Source organism: Protopterus annectens, chromosome 13.part0 (assembly GCF_019279795.1).
Source record: "Protopterus annectens isolate FY-2018-M chromosome 13.part0, PAN1.0, whole genome shotgun sequence".
Classification (NCBI taxonomy): domain Eukaryota; kingdom Metazoa; phylum Chordata; order Ceratodontiformes; family Protopteridae; genus Protopterus; species Protopterus annectens.
Window position 1 is genome coordinate 1,038,180,730 of NC_056747.1, and position 13,965 is coordinate 1,038,194,694.

A 13,965-nucleotide genomic window follows, 5' to 3' on the forward strand; every position below is an offset into this window, starting at 1 on the left:
GAGATCGTTATATACACCACATTAAGTCACATTTGGGGTGTGGGAGTAACAGTTTCATGTACAAACCTAAAGTTTTCGGTTACACTCATGTAGGATCCTAAGTCAGTGTTGCAGTTATGTATATATTTTTCTGCATTTTTGTTGATCAGGTTAATTCTGTGCAGTTTTGCTGTTTTTTTTTCTTTTTTAGGTTGGAGAAGTGCTAGATATACTGACTAAATAAAAACTGATTAGGACGTTGAGAAGATAAAATTAAGATAATTTTATAAGCTGTCCATGGTTTAAATGGAATGCAAGATGTGATGAGGCTATGCTTAACAGTGTATTTGACTGGTGAAAAGTAGAGATCCAATTATGATGTGATAGCATAGCATTCCTATGTTTGTCTCTCAAACAGCTATCTTTTGATCTGCTGTGAAGGTAGCTGATGAAGATGTTAATGAGGCACTGCAGTCTAGTATTTGGAGTACGTTTAAAATTGATTTATGGTTAAGGCTTTTAAGAAGTCAAATACTACATATTTATTCATATTGTATGACTTTGTACTTAATTTTGTTTGCTTCCATAGTGAGAGTCGGCAACATTTTTGTTGGCTACTCTTTGTTAATGTTATCGGTGGGAGTTCTGCACTTGGATAGAAGAGCTTTGTATTCCAAGTAACATATTTAACATCATTCTTTGATATTCACAGGCATTCTGTGGCAGTTTGGCAACTGTATTCTGTCTGAAGTGTCCTGGGAACGTCTGACATTGGGCTATTCCTGGTAGATCTCCTTTTAAGAGGTGCCCATACCACCTTGCCTGACTCTTCTTAGCCTGGAGAAGCAGCAGTTTTATCTTTTGCAGAAGGCTGCCTGGTTATTGAGCTTTTTACCGTATCACACAGGTTGAGCCAGTCCAGAAATCCTTTTAAAGAAACACCAGTTGCACCATATGTATCTACGATTTTGTTCCCTCAGTCATTAACCAAAGCTTATGACCTGAGGTGAGGTGGGAACCTAGAGTGACTGGTAAACTGAGAACATTATTTTCTCACCTGGCTTTTGCTTCACCACAGCAGTCCAGTCAGTTGTCAGCAGTACTCCTTTCTCTACATTCTTCCACTGGGTCTTCTGATTCTCTCTGCATTCCAGACATGTTAGTTCAAACTCTTCCTTGTGGCATGTCCCCCCCCCCCCCACCCACCCACACACACACCTACAGATAGAAATCCAGTCTTTCAGGAAAGATCCATAACTTCTGATTTGGAGGTGCTAATTTTCTTCCCACACATTTCATATTTATCAGTAAATGACTCCATTTATATGTCAGAATTGTGTCGCTTATCCAAGAGGATAATATTGCCTGCATACAGCAATGATGCAACCCTCCTGTGTCTCTAAATCGAATACTGTCCGAAACTTACCTGTACTTTTTGATTTTACAAAAAAAGAAGTCACAAACAGCGAAATATGAGAAGTCGTTATTGGGAGTCCTGCATTTTCCTTGAACTTATTCAATTAAAGGCAATAATGTTTGCACAGTTCTAGCCCAAAAATAATTAAGGGGACTAAATTACATATAGCATCTATCTTCTGATCCCGTGCTGTTGTAGCATTATCTGTGTCAGTAGCTCAACACATAGCATGCTTATGGAAAAGATCAATGGTTCTTAAAGACTTTATTTACTAAACACAGAAAAAAAGATTAAAATCCCCAAATAAAACAAATATATGTAGAGTGGAACATCTTTGGCCTCTTCAGTAACAGCTGGCGTATTTGGTTAAGGTGTTTCTCTCACAAGCAAGAGGTGTAGGGTTTGGTTCTCACAAAGGGAAATTGGCTAGGGTTAAAATGGCTCGACAGGGCAGCTAGCCTAGTATTTACCCATGAACCCAATGTGCAGAACATTTTGAAGAGTAAATTCCAAAAATAATAATTTAACAAAAAGTTCTGAGATCCAAGCTTCTCCTTGTGATCTTGGTTTCATGCTAGGAAAACAAATTCTTCCATCGCTGAAACAGCTGATGTGGCAGAACTGAACATTTTCTCTTGGATAACTTTGCTATTGTTTGCTTTTACCTCCTAGAGGAAGGCTTTTTAAACTAAGTCTTTTCTTATTTCTGTCCACCTTTTTAGCTGTCCATAATGACAGGTTTACTGTTTGCACTGATCCCACTTTGATCCACAGAACAGCTACAGCTGTGAGTTTTGAGAAATCATAGGAAGTGCAAGGCTGTTGCACCAGAGGCCATGTGTGCCTTGCCGTTAACCACCTTCAGGCTCTGCCAACCTTTTCAAAGAGGGGAAGGCCTTTAAGTCCTGTAGTGTGTGTTAAGGTACCCAGTCAATTGTCTAAGCTATGTTTGAAGGCATGCAGAGAATTGCAGTGCTTGACATGCAAGTCAGACAAGTGCAAGGGTAAGCTCTGGGTGATGAACCTTTCTCCATTTAGTTTGATTTATCCTCTGATGTACAGTGTGGGTTCTAGCAAAAGGTCTTGGATAGTGGGATCCCTGAGGACACTGAAAGCAAGCCATAGGTTATGCCTCAAGAGAATATTGGACACTAAGTACAGGGAAATTGACTCCAGCCTTTTATGGCAGATAATATTTTTGAGATCAGGAATTCCTTTTTGTTAGAAACCTCTGCAGTCTTTCAAGTTTTTTTGATACATCTAACGAGATACATGCCAAAGGGTACATTTATGTTCTATAATTATCAAACCAGAGCAAAGTACAGGGAAGTACTAACTTCTTTGGTTTTGGAAGAAATGTCCTTGTTGATTTGATTTGTGGTATATAGAAGGACTTTGTGACTTCAGTCAGTACACGATTATAGGGAAGAGGAAGCCATTTACTCAGTTCTATGTTGACAGACTCATTTCGTAGCATTTAATTTAAGTCATTTCTCGGTCCATAACTGTGCTAATTCACAGTAGTTCCACTTTGTTCTTTTTCCAATTTTTCTTGTGTATTTCAGTCAAGAGCACATTATGCATACAATGGACATGATCTATTAAAATTACTTCTGTGAAGGTTGACAGCCTGCCTTTGTGTTTACTAAGAAAAGTCGTATAAAATGCATGTTTAAATGGTTGGTCAGTTCATAAATTGTTTTTACAGGTGTGGAAGGGTATTTTGAGGACCTTGCTGCAAAATGAATTACTTATTCCTGGTAGGAACTGCAGCATGGAAAGGCTGGTTTCATAAAATTGCCTTCATCATTTTGTCCCCAACAGATAAACTCCATATTTAAATACTGTCCCCAGACATGTGATGTACAACAAACCATTTTGCATCCAAAAGCTGACATTCAGAACACATTTAATATTCCTAATCCACATAAAATAACCTGGTGTTTGATTAATTTTGCTCAAGATGAGAAACGTGTCTGAATAAACGTCATACACTCCTCGAAAAAAAAGGAAAAATAAATCACAGATGGTAACAATAAGAATTGTGATCACCCTTCATTAAAATAGCCTAAACTATACATAGATACATTTTGAATGTGCATCATGATTTGTGAGGACAGATGCATTTTCAGACTTAAATATTATTTTTCAAGCAGTAATGAAAATATGATCTTTAGTATTAAGACCAATTCAGTGTTTCCCAGATGTGTATTTGAAACTGTCACTATTGTTCAAAAACTGCTAGTTACTTGCCAGTGCTCTAAATTAATCTACAGAGACATGTACTTATGTACCAGGATTTGTAGGCGGAAATGAGGGCAATGTGGAAGAAGGATACCCAGACAGTTCCAATAGTAATAGGAGCAATGGGTCTTATAAAAAAAAATAAATTACAATCGTACTTGGATTTATTACCGAGAAATGTAATTCCATATGAATTGCAGGAGCAGTCAGTTCTGGGCATGTTGTGGGTGCTGCGAAGAGCACTTCTGGCTAACATCAAAGATTTGAAACCGTACCAATTTTATGACCTTTAATCATACTTCGACTTAGGAATGGAATCCATTCCCGTCATGGTATTAGAAACCGAAAAGATTTTGAGAAATTAAATGGGGAAATCAAGCTTATAGCTATTGGGTACTCTAAAGTAGTATAGGTTCCTGTACAGACTAGTTTTGCAAAGAGCAGAGGCAAAAATTCTGTGTTTATTATGATGTACACGACTCCACAAAAATCAATCAAATATAGACATCCATAGATGTATTTCACTTCATATTTCATAAATGCCACATGGAACACATTTATCCAGTTCTTTCATTTTTAATGTACTGAAAATATAACAGGACATGAAGATCTAGTGGAAAAAAAGCACCTATACGCATAATGTTTTTCTTTCTTGTCCAGGATCTCTCTCTCTCTCTTTTTTTTTTTTTTTTTTTATTTTCAAATTGTCAGCATTATTCAAACAAAATATTTATTTGCTTACTTATTTACTTACACTTTTTATTGATCAAGTTTGTCTCGCTAAGCTAGAAGCCTCATTTTCATGGGGGACCCATAGTGGTATTAATAAATGAAGTGGTTAGGAAGTGAGAAACTTCCCTTACTCTTGAGTAAGTGCAGTGCAGTCTTTTACATATACCCGAGTTATCCCCAACTCAGAGTGCAGCACCCCTGTCCTGCTGTACTGAAGTGTCAGTATTGGAAAATAAATCCAAGCAGATTGTGAGGGAATAGAACAGGCGGTTTTTCTGATTTTTCTAGCACCAGCGGTTAAGTGTACTATCTGGTGAGCAACTTATATTGACTAATGTGCACTAAATATTTATATAAAACAGTAGATTCTCTGCAGCCGGTGTCACTCTGATGTTTTTGAATACTTGGTCTGCATTTGGCTGCTGTTTACATAACGCACACACACAAAGATGAAGTACAGGTAATCAAGCATCTAATGTCAAACATCTGTTGGAATCCCTAGTTGTAAATTATTTGGTTTTGTGTATGTACAATAAATCAGTTTTTATGTTGGTATTCCTTGTTGTGGTGTGGTTCTTCATCTGTTTTCTGGTGTTGTGTATATGTTTGCATACAGTATTGTTTCCACAACATAGGTTTATACTAGGCTATCTGCCCTAAGGCATTTATAAGCCTAGCCCAAATTTTTGTGGCTTACGCCACCCCTTATATGAAAAAATACTGTGCCCATTAGTTTGTTGTGCCTCTGTCCAGCAGTGACACAGAGATGATTCCTGGGATAAACCTACGATCTCCCATCCACAGGTCAAGATTTCTCTTGAACAGAGCCAGCGAGGTGCTCTGCCTCACATGGATCGGGATTTTATTCCACAGCATAGGGAGTCTCTGAGTGATAAATCTATCCCTCCAGCACGTCCTATTTATATCTGTGCTAAGGTTTAAGTCGCTTGCTCTAGTGGTTTTGGTGGATTTGGATTTTTTGAGGTGGAGCATGTCCATTAATTCGGGTTGGACATGGCCTTGTATGTCAGGCACATGTCACCTCTGAGCAGACGGTATGCAACTGAATAGAGCTGGAGTTTCTTCAATCTGGCAGCATATGACAGATTTTGGAGTCCCTTTATCCTTTTGGTGAGGAACTTTTGGGGTCTCTCCAATTGCTGCAGATGTCGGGTGAGATACATCCCGAATGGGGCATTGTACTCGATCATTGGTCTGATAAGTGAAGAGTACAGGGGAACAATGACCTCACTAGATCTAGATGTGAATCCCTTCATGATCAGGTGGGCAATGTAGAAGGCCTTTCTAACCACTTTAGCAACGTGAGTGTCAAAAGAAAGGCCACTGCCAACCTGGGTCCCCAGGTCCCTGATAACCTCTTCTGTGCTTAGTGGATTGCCACCTATATGGTAGCTTGGGGTTACCTTGTTTTTCCCGAAGGGTATGACTATACATTTTTTGGCATTTACCTTCAGGCCATGGCTCTGGCACCAGCTATCTGTTTCCGTGAGTCCCTTCTGAAGGATATCCGTGTCCGATGCACTTTCCACTATGGCGCCCAGTTTGCAGTCATCTGCAAACTTTGTCAGCCAAAGTCCTCCCATGTTGGCCTGTACTTCTGAGAAGTAGATGCCGAACAATAGGGGGCCAAGGACCGAGCCCTGTGGGACACCACTTGTGACCGGCTTGGAGTCTGATATAGCACCAGCAACTCTAACCCTGTGGGTTCTGTCCTTAAGCCAGTTTGCAACCCATCTTGTGACATATGGGTTTACATTTAAGCTGGTAAATTTTTCTACAATACCCGAGTGGGGTATTGTCGAAGGCCTTTGCAAGGTCAAGGTAGGCTGTATGGACTGCCTTTCCCTCATCAATGGCCTTGGTGACTGTTTCGAAGAAGTCGACCAAGTTCAAAAGGCATGATCTGCCCTTGACGAAGCCAAACTGGGTCGGGTCCAATGTCTGCAAGTCCCCTATATCTTTGTTTATGAGCTGCATTATGATCCTCTCCATAGCTTTGCAGACTAGACTAGTTAAGCTTATGGGGCGGTAATTACCAGGGTCCGTAGAGGCACCGCCTTTGTGGAGTGGGACCACAGTTGCCGTACGCCACTCCTTGGGCACGTATCCTGTGGTAAGGCTGAGATTAAACAGCTGCCTTATGTGCGGGTTTAATTCCTCATTTAGCTCGTGTAGCACACAGCCGGGGACACCATCCGGTCCCATTGATGCTGTGTTTTTAGCTTTAGAGAGAGCAGCTTTCACCTGCGCATTTCAGATGTCTGGGAGGCTACACTCTGCTGGGATAGTTATCTCTCCTTTAGGGGGGGAAGAGGGGGGTGAAGTTTGCACTGAACCTGTCTGCCAGTATGTTGGCAATGTCTGTGGGTTCAGTGATTTTTGTATCATTTTGGACTAATTCTGAGCATATCTGGGAGTTTCCACCCAGGTTCCTAACATAGCTGAAAAAGGCCTTATGATTGTCCTTTGAATCCATGGCAATTTTTCTCTCAAAATTGGCCTTAGTTGATTTTATGAGTGCTCGTATTTTTTACTAATAATGATCAGGGTGACTTCCCTTTTATGGATTTTGTTCTATCATGTAATAGCTTTCTCTTCTTATTGTAAAGTTTGTTAATGGCTGGGGTCCACCAGACTGGACGTTTGCCCTTTGTGGAAAGAGTCTTGGTTTTATTTGGGATTGCCTGATCCATGCAGTCCTGGAGGTGTTCATAGAAGGCATTTGTAAGGGCTTCCGCAGCTTTGGTTGTGGTTTCCACTGGCTCAGGGGCCTTGAAGGATACCACACCAGTCTTGAGTAGTGTGAAGTTTGCTTTAGAGAAGTTCTTCATTGTGGTTTTTTTGTTTGGGGTGGGGGCGGGATGTGGATTTCCAGTGAGATTAGTTTATGATCAGATCTCACCAATGAGGGATATACTTCCGGTGTGGAGCATTTTGTCCCCATGTTTGTGATAATGAGATCTAGTATATTTTCTCCTCTCGTGGGAACAGTGACTAGCTGTTCCATGGCATTTGAATTTATGAACTCCAGGAACCGTTGGGCTAGAAAGTTAGGGCTTGAGTAATGTTCCCAGTCTATATTCGGGTAGTTGAAGCCACCCAATATGATGGTGTTTGGAGATACATTTATACCCTCCAGTGTCTTCAGGAAGACTGTGTGGGGTTCCTGAGTTTGAGAGGGTGGCCTGTAGCATGCTACAATTTGTAGAGCAGTTTTGCCTATGGTTAGTTGCACCTGGATGGTGTACCTTTCTCGATGTTACACGAGTTAATAGTTCTATTAGTAGTCTTCTTGTGGTAGCTAAACTGTTTCAAATTTTTACTCTCTTGTAAGCAAAACCACATTCATCTGGCAGTAAAGGAACCTAAAATTCTGTCTCCGTTAAGTATATCCCAATACCTTTGGTTTATATTCTGCAGTTATTACTTCATTACATTGTAATAAGCTGTAGATTTTTTTCAGTGGAAATCTGTTCTATCTGGTCATGATGTAATGTCACACTCAAGTGGCAAGAAACCCCCTCTACCACCAAAAATATTTTGGCGAAATGGCACGGATAAGTTTGCATCCCACCCCTACCACTAGTTTGTAATAGATGGATAGCACAGATGGGATTCCCTTAATGTTCATTGCCACTATTGCAGTAGCTTTTAGGTTATATGGGTTGTCTTGCCCAGAACACAGCTGTCCAGCTACCAAAAGTTCTGGCTACCTCTACTGCCTTCAGTCTAATTGCTGATTGGATAGCGCTGTGGAGGGAAATTTAATAGTCAGAGTGAAACTTTGTCACCACCTTGTGAAGAAACACGCCTGACGGGAGTAGCAGCCAGCTTTCAGCTTTATTTTTGGCAGATAAGTCCACAGTGGGAAAACCTTCCACCCCGATTTATTGCCCTTTTTAAAAATTTTATTTTTAAATATGGCTTTAATTAGTATTTCCCATTTAAGTAACCCAACATTATTTCGAATATCGAAGTTTCCTGTAAGGGACAGCTATTTTAAGCTCTTGGTTATTTACTGGCTTTTTTTTCTGAGAAATTGTACTGCTTATATAAACTTTGTATTATTTAAGTAAAGGTTTGAAGTCTGGTAGTGTTTTATATGGGCAGGTATTATAACAGGCATGCCAGTAATTGGGTATACTTTGTGACACCATACCTTTCTTGGGGTTTCTGACAGGATGTTACTGTGCTTCTTATGTATTACTGTGATAGACGCTTTGTATGAGAGTGTTAGTGTGCTGCTTGTAAACAGTTTTTGACGACTTTCTGAGTGATTTGTTCCAGCAGAGCATACTGCCTTTGAGACATCTCCTTGGTTACAGCATGGATATTTACCCAGCTCCTGCTGTTCCTAGAAAAAAAAAGTTAAATCAAGAGCCCTTGCCTATACATTGGGCTCTGCCAATGACTTGGCCAATAGTGGATAAATTTGTAGTGCCCATTTGTCGTTCCTCAGATCACTCACATCCCTGTCTGGCTTCCTCCTGGTGTAGTCGTGGGGAAAACCATCTTCTCTAGATTGGGGGCTCTCCGGAAGATGTTGCTGGAGAAAGACATCTAACTAGGTAGAAATGCCTTCTCTGAGTTGGTCTTCCTCAGACTTTTTCTGGTAAAGAAGAAACAAAAAGTTAAATATTGTTCATCTGAAGACATGTTATCTGTTAGTAAAGATAATTTTCTTACCTTAGCCAGGCAATGAATATAGGCTGTTCATTCCGGTGCTCAGAAATTCCTACCTGAGAGTAATGTCAGCAGAAATATATTCTTGAGGAAAACATGTCTGAGGATTCTGACACGGAGAGAAGGCTTTTTCTCCTGCAGATTCCCAAGCCCAAATCTCTTATTCAGTGGAAGTGTGGTCCTCGCAATCCCCCTTAGAGGAATTTTCCTTTTCTCAGATAATAGCCAGGATGAGTGAGGTGTTTTTAGGGGAACATATGGATGTTCCCCCTGAATTGAGGAGATGGTATGATATGCTACAAGTAGGTATGCCTCATTCCTGTCTTATACTGCCTATCGTTTCAGTCATGGATGATGTATTTAATGCTGGCTGTAATAATCCTGACTGCCTTTTTTGGAACTGAAGATTAAAAAACTTGGTTTCTTCCTATCATTGCCCTTTGGAAAAAGAAGGAAATGTACTGGACAGATTTGGTAACAGAATATGTTCCACTGACATATAGAATTCTTAACTATTAGACTTTTGGCAATATATTCTTTTCATGCAGTTTGAGAATTGTGTGCTGCAGTTCCTCCTGAAGGTAGTACCAATCCAAATTCCTGTGTTTCTAACATTTCAAGTATCAAAATACCCCTTAAAGATGCTGTGTCTAGGACCACTGCTACTGCTACAGTGTTGATATATGCCACAGTATGTAATCAGTTTTCTAATGATGTATAGTCTGACATTTTAAGTTCAGCCTTAGATAATGAAAGTTTTGTTTGGCCCATTTGCCACTTTAGTCCTCAAATTATTTAATGAGCATTGGACATTAATACAGGGAGTTTCTAAGATTTGAGATGCCCCCTTTTATAAATCTCTCAAATCCCCTTCCTTTCTAATAAAATGGAACAAACAATCCCTGCCTTATCAAGCCAAGCAGGAAACCAATAAGATATGGCAATACTTCAGAGTGACTTGAGTACACTAATATTCTTTCTCTCCTTCCCCACTCCTTCTGCCTCTGTCTCTCCAAAACTGTCCCAGAAACTGTGTGCATTCCCCTTTGGCAGCAGGTTGACTCTTGGGTGCTAAAAGTGATTCAGGGAACGATACATTTGGCATTGGGTACAAACATCTTTCAAGGGAGTTCCTCCTCATTCTCTGAACCAGAGTTTTTTTTTGTTCCTGAGGTTCTACAGTACTTATCACTGTAGGAGTTGTGGAGCTAGTACCATTAAACCAAATGAGCAAAAGCTTTTATTCCAGGATATTTCTGGTACCATAGCAATGAGTCTTCTTGGAGACCCAGTTCTTGATCTTTCCTTTCGTAATCAGTATGTCCTAAATTCAAGATTTTGACCATTCAGAATTCATTTTCTCAGGGAGTTTTATGGTAACATTACATCTAAAAGATACATATTATCACATACCATTAACCTTTTGACTTAAGGGAATTTCTCAGATTTTGCATGCCTGGATCACATAAATAGTTTTCAGCACTACCCTTTGGGTTATCTATAGCTCCAAGGATGTTTATACCGTGACCATTTCCAATCATAACTCCTTTCAGACTAAATGGCATTCTTGTATTTCCATATATAGATGACTTGCTCATCTTTGCAGAAGTGTTTCACAGATGTCAAGAGACTTTAGAATGTGTTTCTTCTCTTCTGGCTGATCTGGGATTTCAGGCAGATGTTCAGGAAATCCTCCTTGACCCCATTAATCGTGCCTTATCAAGCCAAAGAGGATTGTTTGATCTGTCTTTTAGAAAGAAAAGGAATGTAAAAGATGATTTATAATAGGGGGCATGAAAAATCGTAGACCTTCCCTGTATCAATTTCCCTCTCTCATTAAATAATTTGAAGACTGGAATGGCAGATGAGCCAAATAAAACTATCATTCTCTAAAGATGAATTTAAAATTTCAGGCTTTACCTCATCAGAAAACTGATTACGTACCATGGCATATCTCAACACTGTAGCAGTGGCCATAGAAATAATATCTTTTTTTTTTTTTTTAACTTAAAATCTGCAGCACATTTTTGAGGTTGCATGTTTCTACTTTCTCTGTTATGTCTGTGGTTCTACCATGGGCCCTTTTACTTTGTTTTAGAGAGGCGTATCTTACCCCTCCTAATCCTACTTCCCCTGGGTGTCTGTTTTTGGTGACTGTTACCTTGGCCAGCAAGATTTTAAGCCTCATTTTCTGTGTACAAACCCTTTCTATCTGATCTCCCACAAAGACAGTGTGTCATTGAGGATGAATCCCTCCTGCATACTTAAAGTGGCTACAGAAACTGTCAGTCAGTCACTTGGCCTTTCAGCCTTCTTCCTTTTTAAGTTAATCATAGGGTGCATCTGCTGTATTAAATGAATGTACATGGTTATCTTAGATTTTACTTGGATAGATTGAATTCCATAAGGAAGGATTCCCAACTGTTCTTTTATGATCAAATAAATTGTTAATTCTGCTTGAGTAGTGAACTTGTGGTTACAACATGGGCATCTCTGAATACATTAAACTGCAAGTTGAATGCAGTGCTGGGGGGGGGGGGTGCTTGGGAGTCTGTCCTAGTGGTGGTGATACTAACATTGGGTACAAAATCTAAGTAGTTTACCTTGAGTAGATCTGAGTTGAAAGCTTCAAACTCTGCCATCATACCTGCCACTTTCCCCCTGCATTGAGCCTGATGGATGTGATAATTTTGATAGAAGGTTTGAGTGAGGATTGTTTATGTGCCATGCTTTGCCTTTGCAGCCTGCAGTGTTCTGGAGGTAGGTCCTTAGCTCGACATTGTGGTTAAAGGGAGCCTGCAAATGCACTTTTGGTGTTGGGCTGATTAAGTCCTAGTAGTCTTGGTCCTAGTGAGGAGAGGGATGAAGCAGCTATAGTGGCTTTGTCATATGGTAGGTACATAATTTTCATTTGTGATTGCTTCCATAGAATCAAAATGAGTCATGATAAAATGAAGATGGACTTTAGTATGTTAGAAATAAAGATATGGTAAGGCAGTAATGGGAATTTAGAGAGATTATCAAATTAAAATTTTGCAGAGAAGAAGAGGGATCTCTCAGAAAAAGATTACAAATAATCGCTGAGTGCAAAAGTGAAGATAAGGTAGTGTTTGGATAATAATCATAAATTCAGAAGGGTTGTTTATACAAGTATTTTTGATCAGAGTGCAGAAAGTGTTATCACAGAAACTAGAAAGGGTTGTTGCCAGACTGCGGAGCCTGTGACATTAAAACTAACCAGAGAACCTGTAGTGATATTAGAGATAATTTGGAAATTCTATGCAAATATGTGTAAAGTAAAGGAATTGAGAAGCCAAGAAAAGGAAAAAAATAGAAATATTATAGAATAATTAACTATGCCAAGTTTAGAGAAAGATGAGGCTCAAGAATTAATAGGTGTGGTAAGGGATGACTAAAATGGTGATTCATAAGCAAACAGAAGGGAGGTCATCAGGAACAGATAGTATTTTTAATTTTACAGTATTTTAAAAGGAGAGACGGTACCAATATGTTGGAATTAGCTATGGTGGCTGTATTACCCAAAGAAGGTAAAGACCCTTCAGACACAGCTGTACATAGACAAATCTCAGTTTTAAACCATGATTATAAAATGTTTGTCTGCTCTAGCTAAGAGAATGGGAAAGGTATTACCAAGAGGGATAGATGTGGATCATTGTGGTTTTATGAAAGGGAGGCAAACGTTTTGACATCCATTAATAGAACAGTGATGATCTAAAGAGAAGTGAAGTATAAGAAAACGCTTGTAGGTTCAAGTGCTAGACGAGCTGCCAGTGCGTTCCATTTTGTGCCTAGCCCGTTTCTCTCTTTGTACTCAAAATAATGTATCCCATTTGGTTCTAGATCATCTCATGGTCAATAATTGCATATTACCCCTAAAGAGAATAACTGGGATCATACTGTAGATAATTTGAGTGGACCCATGCATGGGATTAAGTGTTCAGGAGTTATTTAATGGTGGGTCTTGATGCAGAGAAGGTATTTGACAGAGTCGGCTGAGATTTTGAGTAGGGCAGTGGTAGTATTTGTAGTCTGTAATATAAAAATAGGGTTAATTTAAGAGGGTATGTGAGGGGTCCAGAGGCAAGAATTAAGTTGAGGGGTTATTGCCCCAACAAGATGCGATTGAACAGAGGAACGAGGCAGGGTTTTGTCTTTCTCCTTTATTTGCTTTGTTCTTAGTCATAGACCCATTGACAAAATGTAGTGCTCACAAATTCAAGGCTATACCTGGTAGGTAGTAGAGCAAAGCTTTACATAAAGAAAATTATATTTTATACTCCACAAATTCAGGAAAGGACATTTCATTGTTGTGGAACATTTTGAGACAGTTTCATGTCTTTTAGCATGTGAAATAAATGAAGATGAGTACCCACTCGTGAATTGGTTCAGCAATACCCATATTTATGAGGACAAAATAAGACAAAGTATTTAGGTGTACAGATTTGTAAGGATTCTATTTTGGATCCTAAGGATATGTGGGAAGAGAGGCTAAACAAAAGAGCATGTAAACATCGAGAATTTGGAAGCTCTTGATTATGGCTATGGATAGTATGATACCAGCAGTAAAAATGATTTAGTCTCTCATTTTTACAGGCCAAGCATATTTTATCAGAGGAGAACTTGTGAACCATAATTAATAAATAGTTAAAGGAATTTATTTTGGAGGAGAATAGGGCAAGAATTAAGTGGGATAAGGTGTTTCTCCCCATAGAAAAACGTGTCCTAGGATTACTTTGTTTGGTGGGTACTTTAGAGTTGCTCATTTGTGGCTAATGTACATAATGCAAGCAGAAGGTTACAAGTCAAAGTGAAAGGCATGATGATGAAATGGGGAGGAAGGTTTGAGAAATAAGGAGAGAGTTGGATTT

The 13,965-nt window shown here is 39.4% G+C and overlaps 1 protein-coding gene across 1 annotated transcript in view; it reads left to right on the forward strand.

Moving 5' to 3' along the window:
* PSMD3 (proteasome 26S subunit, non-ATPase 3) overlaps positions 1-13,965 on the forward strand; it is an 816,031-nt gene that overhangs the window by 747 nt on the left and 801,319 nt on the right. The gene's annotated exons all lie outside the window — the stretch shown is intronic.